Source organism: Coregonus lavaretus (assembly GCF_964263955.1).
Source record: "Coregonus lavaretus genome assembly, chromosome: 31".
In the NCBI taxonomy this organism is placed as follows: domain Eukaryota; kingdom Metazoa; phylum Chordata; class Actinopteri; order Salmoniformes; family Salmonidae; genus Coregonus; species Coregonus lavaretus.
This window is the reverse complement of record NC_140018.1, coordinates 3,415,920-3,421,919: the sequence shown is the minus strand read 5'-3', so window position 1 is coordinate 3,421,919 and position 6,000 is coordinate 3,415,920. Positions and strand designations below refer to the sequence as shown.

General features: G+C 51.2%; 1 long non-coding RNA gene across 1 annotated transcript; it reads right to left on the bottom strand.

The window, feature by feature from the left end:
• Positions 1-3,118: 3,118 nt before the first annotated feature.
• On the bottom strand, positions 3,119-3,426 carry LOC311106467. Its single transcript, XR_014610332.1, has 3 exons — positions 3,382-3,426; positions 3,227-3,288; positions 3,119-3,164 (listed from the first exon to the last, which is right to left on the bottom strand). It is a non-coding gene; the product is annotated as an uncharacterized lncRNA (long non-coding RNA).
• Positions 3,427-6,000: the final 2,574 nt, after the last annotated feature.

Here is a 6,000-nt window from a genome sequence, read left to right as displayed (position 1 = left end):
GTTCTGTCTCCTAGAGATGAACTTACTTTGGTGCAAAAAGTGCAAATCAATCCCAGAACAGCAAAGGACCTTGTGAAGATGCTGGAGGAAACAGATACAAAAGTATCTATATCCACAGTAAAACGAGTCCTATATCGACGTAACCTGAAAGGCCGCTCAGCAAGGAAGAAGCCACTGCTCCAAAACCGCCATAAAAAAGCCAGACTACGGTTTGCAATTGCACATGGGGACAAAGATCGTACTTTTTGGAGAAATGTCCTCTGGTCTATTTAAACAAAAATAGAACTGTTTGGCCATAATGACCATCGTTATGTTTGGAGGAAAAAGGGGGCGGCTTGCAAGCCGAAGAACACCATCCCAACCGTGAAGCACGGGAGTGGCAGCATCATGCTGTGGGGGTGCTTTGCTGCAGGAGGGACTGGTACACTTCACAAAATAGATGGCATCATGAGGAAGGAAAATTATGTGGATATATTGAAGCAACATCTCAAGACATCAGTCAGGAAGTTAAAGCTTGGTCGCAAATGGGTCTTCCAAATGGACAATGACCCCAAGCATACTTCCAAAGTTGTGGCAAAATGGCTTAAGGACAACAAAGTCAAGGTATTGGAGTGGCCATCACAAAGCCCTGACCTCAATCCTATAGAAAATGTGTGGACAGAACTGAAAAAGCGTGTGCGAGCAAGGAGGCCTACAAACCTGACTCAGTTACACCAGCTCTGTCAGGAGGAATGGGCCAAAATCCACCCAACTTATTGTGGGAAGCTTGTGGAAGGCTAACCGAAACGTTTGACCCAAGTTAAACAATTTAAAGGCAATGCTACCAAATCCTAATTGAGTGTATGTAAACTTCTGACCCACTGTGAATGTGATGAAAGAAATAAAAGCTGAAATAAATCATTCTCTCTACAATTATTCTGACATTTCACATTCTTAAAATAAAGTGGTGATCCTAACTGACCTAAAACAGGGAATTTTTACTAGGATTAAATGTCAGGAATTGTGAAAAACTGAGTTTAAATGTATTTGGCTAAGGTGTATGTAAACTTCCGACTTCAACGGTATAAGTCCCCTGTAGCTCAGTTGGTAGAGCATGAGCGTTCAGGCTGGTGCATTTTTCAATCTGGAACAGTGCACCGTAACACACAGATTCACAGACTAGCAGCAAATAAACTTGAACAAAGCGGAATCAGGAAATGAATGCCCACTCCCGATTGCTATTCAATGCAGATCCCGCCTTCATTCCCCTTTTATCAACCTTTTTTTGCCTCGGTGTGTGAATCTGGGCGGGTGATAGGCTACTTTGTTTTTAAAGGGCCTGGTACGCATTTCACCCCAAATTAGAATTGCCTGTATGGAGCACAGGACAGCCCCGGCCCAGCTCAGTCAAGCACTGGTTTTAACCATGTTTTGAGGCTATATAGTGTTAGTTTACATTGACTTTGTTTACAAACATTGGAGTAAAACAAGCTTACAGTCCAAAAGTTGATGTAGCAACAGCAGATTTCCCCTTTAACCATAAAGAAGCTTTATTGAGATGAGAACTCAAGGACTAGGGGCTGAGGAGGGAGAGGACTAGGGGCTGAGGAGGGAGAGGACTAGGGGCTGAGGAGGGAGAGGACTAGGGGCTGAGGAGGGGGAAGACTAGGGGCTGAGGAGGGAGAGGACTAGAGGCTGAGGAGGGAGAGGACTAGGGGCTGAGGAGGGAGAGGACTACGGGCTGAGGAGGGAGAGGACTAGAGGCTGAGGAGGGAGAGGACTAGGGGCTGAGGAGGGAGAGGACTAGGGGCTGAGGAGGGAGAGGACTAGAGGCTGAGGAGGGGGAGGACTAGGGGCTGAGGAGGGAGAGGACTAGGGGCTGAGGAGGGAGAGGACTAGGGGCTGAGGAGGGAGAGGACTAGGGGCTGAGGAGGGAGAGGACTAGAGGCTGAGGAGGGGGAAGACTAGGGGCTGAGGAGGGAGAGGACTAGAGGCTGAGGAGGGAGAGGACTAGGGGCTGAGGAGGGAGAGGACTAGAGGCTGAGGAGGGAGAGGACTAGGGGCTGAGGAGGGAGAGGACTAGGGGCTGAGGAGGGAGAGGACTAGGGGCTGAGGAGGGAGAGGACTAGAGGCTGAGGAGGGGGAAAACTAGGGGCTGAGGAGGGAGAGGACTAGAGGCTGAGGAGGGAGAGGACTAGGGGCTGAGGAGGGAGAGGACTAGGGGCTGAGGAGGGAGAGGACTAGAGGCTGAGGAGGGAGAGGACTAGGGGCTGAGGAGGGAGAGGACTAGAGGCTGAGGAGGGAGAGGACTAGGGGCTGAGGAGGGAGAGGACTAGGGGCTGAGGAGGGAGAGGACTAGGGGCTGAGGAGGGAGAGGACTAGGGGCTGAGGAGGGAGAGGCCTAGGGGCTGAGGAGGGGGAAGACTAGGGGCTGAGGAGGGAGAGGACTAGAGGCTGAGGAGGGAGAGGACTAGAGGCTGAGGAGGGAGAGGACTGGGGCTGAGGAGGGAGCGGATATGTGGTGTACCTGTTATATATGTTATATCTGTGTTGTAACTGTGTTATGCTTATGCTATAACTGATTTCTACTTGTGTTTAAGGTGAACTCAATCTGCTGGGCCTCCGTCACTCACCCTGACTCACACGTCATGTATCCTTCATCCACATGTGGTGTATCAACCTTTTAGTTGTTTAGTTCAACATGAATACTAAAAGACAAGTCTGTTGTGTGGTAGTCAGTCATCAGATACAATGGATTGTTTGTGTTTTCTTGACTTCAGCCTGTCTGGTGGGCATGGCAGAGACTCCAGGACCTTACTGCTGATGGCTGGTAGGTTACAGGACCTTACTGCTGATGGCCAGTAGGTTACAGGACCTTACTGCTGATGGCCGGTAGGTTACAGGACCTTACTGCTGATGGCCGGTAGGTTACAGGACCTTACTGCTGAGGGCCAGTAGGTTACAGGACCTTACTGCTGATGGCCGGTAGGTTACAGGACCTTACTGCTGATGGCTGGTAGGTTACAGGACCTTACTGCTGATGGCCGGTAGGTTACAGGACCTTACTGCTGATGGCCAGTAGGTTACAGGACCTTACTGCTGATGGCCAGTAGGTTACAGGACCTTACTGCTGATGGCTGGTAGGTTACAGGACCTTACTGCTGATGGCCGGTAGGTTACAGGACCTTACTGCTGATGGCCAGTAGGTTACATGACCTTACTGCTGATGGCCAGTAGGTTACAGGACCTTACTGCTGATGGCCGGTAGGTTACAGGACCTTACTGCTGATGGCCGGTAGGTTACAGGACCTTACTGCTGATGGCCAGTAGGTTACAGGACCTTACTGCTGATGGCCAGTAGGTTACAGGACCTTACTGCTGATGGCTGGTAGGTTACAGGACCTTACTGCTGATGGCCGGTAGGTTACAGGACCTTACTGCTGATGGCCAGTAGGTTACAGGACCTTACTGCTGATGGCCAGTAGGTTACAGGACCTTACTGCTGATGGCCGGTAGGTTACAGGACCTTACTGCTGATGGCCAGTAGGTTACAGGACCTTACTGCTGATGGCCAGTAGGTTACAGGACCTTACTGCTGATGGCTGGTAGGTTACAGGACCTTACTGCTGATGGCCGGTAGGTTACAGGACCTTACTGCTGATGGCCAGTAGGTTACAGGACCTTACTGCTGATGGCCGGTAGGTTACAGGACCTTACTGCTGATGGCCAGTAGGTTACAGGACCTTACTGCTGATGGCCAGTAGGTTACAGGACCTTACTGCTGATGGCTGGTAGGTTACAGGACCTTACTGCTGATGGCCGGTAGGTTACAGGACCTTACTGCTGATGGCCAGTAGGTTACAGGACCTTACTGCTGATGGCCGGTAGGTTACAGGACCTTACTGCTGATGGCCAGTAGGTTACAGGACCTTACTGCTGATGGCCGGTAGGTTACAGGACCTTACTGCTGATGGCCGGTAGGTTACAGGACCTTACTGCTGATGGCTGGTAGGTTACAGGACCTTACTGCTGATGGCCGGTAGGTTACAGGACCTTACTGCTGATGGCCGGTAGGTTACAGGACCTTACTGCTGATGGCCAGTAGGTTACAGGACCTTACTGCTGATGGCTGGTAGGTTACAAGACCTTACTGCTGATGGCCAGTAGGTTACAAGACCTTACTGCTGATGGCCGGTAGGTTACAGGACCTTACTGCTGATGGCCAGTAGGTTACAGGACCTTACTGCTGATGGCTGGTAGGTTACAGGACCTTACTGCTGATGGCCGGTAGGTTACAGGACCTTACTGCTGATGGCCGGTAGGTTACAGGACCTTACTGCTGATGGCCGGTAGGTTACAGGACCTTACTGCTGATGGCCGGTAGGTTACAGGACCTTACTGCTGATGGCCGGTAGGTTACAGGACCTTACTGCTGATGGCTGGTAGGTTACAGGACCTTACTGCTGATGGCCAGTAGGTTACAGGACCTTACTGCTGATGGCCAGTAGGTTACAAGACCTTACTGCTGATGGCCAGTAGGTTACAGGACCTTACTGCTGATGGCCGGTAGGTTACAGGACCTTACTGCTGATGGCCGGTAGGTTACAGGACCTTACTGCTGATGGCCGGTAGGTTACAGGACCTTACTGCTGATGGCCGGTAGGTTACAGGACCTTACTGCTGATGGCCGGTAGGTTACAGGACCTTACTGCTGATGGCCAGTAGGTTACAGGACCTTACTGCTGATGGCCGGTAGGTTACAGGACCTTACTGCTGATGGCTGGTAGGTTACAGGACCTTACTGCTGATGGCCAGTAGGTTACAGGACCTTACTGCTGATGGCTGGTAGGTTACAGGACCTTACTGCTGATGGCTGTTAGGTTACAGGACCTTACTGCTGATGGCCGGTAGGTTACAGGACCTTACTGCTGATGGCCGGTAGGTTACAGGACCTTACTGCTGATGGCCGGTAGGTTACAGGACCTTACTGCTGATGGCTGGTAGGTTACAGGACCTTACTGCTGATGGCCAGTAGGTTACAGGACCTTACTGCTGATGGCTGGTAGGTTACAGGACCTTACTGCTGATGGCTGTTAGGTTACAGGACCTTACTGCTGATGGCTGGTAGGTTACAGGACCTTACTGCTGATGGCCGGTAGGTTACAGGACCTTACTGCTGATGGCTGGTAGGTTACAGGACCTTACTGCTGATGGCCGGTAGGTTACAGGACCTTACTGCTGATGGCCAGTAGGTTACATGACCTTACTGCTGATGGCTGGTAGGTTACAGGACCTTACTGCTGATGGCCAGTAGGTTACATGACCTTACTGCTGATGGCCAGTAGGTTACAGGACCTTACTGCTGATGGCCAGTAGGTTACATGACCTTACTGCTGATGGCCAGTAGGTTACAGGACCTTACTGCTGATGGCCAGTAGGTTACATGACCTTACTGCTGATGGCCGGTAGGTTACAGGACCTTACTGCTGATGGTTGGTAGGTTACAGGACCTTACTGCTGATGGCCGGTAGGTTACAGGACCTTACTGCTGATGGCCGGTAGGTTACAAGACCTTACTGCTGATGGCCAGTAGGTTACAGGACCTTACTGCTGATGGCCAGTAGGTTACAGGACCTTACTGCTGATGGCCAGTAGGTTACAGGACCTTACTGCTGATGGCCAGTAGGTTACAGGACCTTACTGCTGATGGCCAGTAGGTTACAGGACCTTACTGCTGATGGCCAGTAGGTTACAGGACCTTACTGCTGATGGCCAGTAGGTTACAGGACCTTACTGCTGATGGCTGGTAGGTTACAGGACCTTACTGCTGATGGCTGGTAGGTTACAGGACCTTACTGCTGATGGCCAGTAGGTTACAGGACCTTACTGCTGATGGCCAGTAGGTTACAGGACCTTACTGCTGATGGCCAGTAGGTTACAGGACCTTACTGCTGATGGCCAGTAGGTTACAGGACCTTACTGCTGATGGCCAGTAGGTTACAGGACCTTACTGCTGATGGC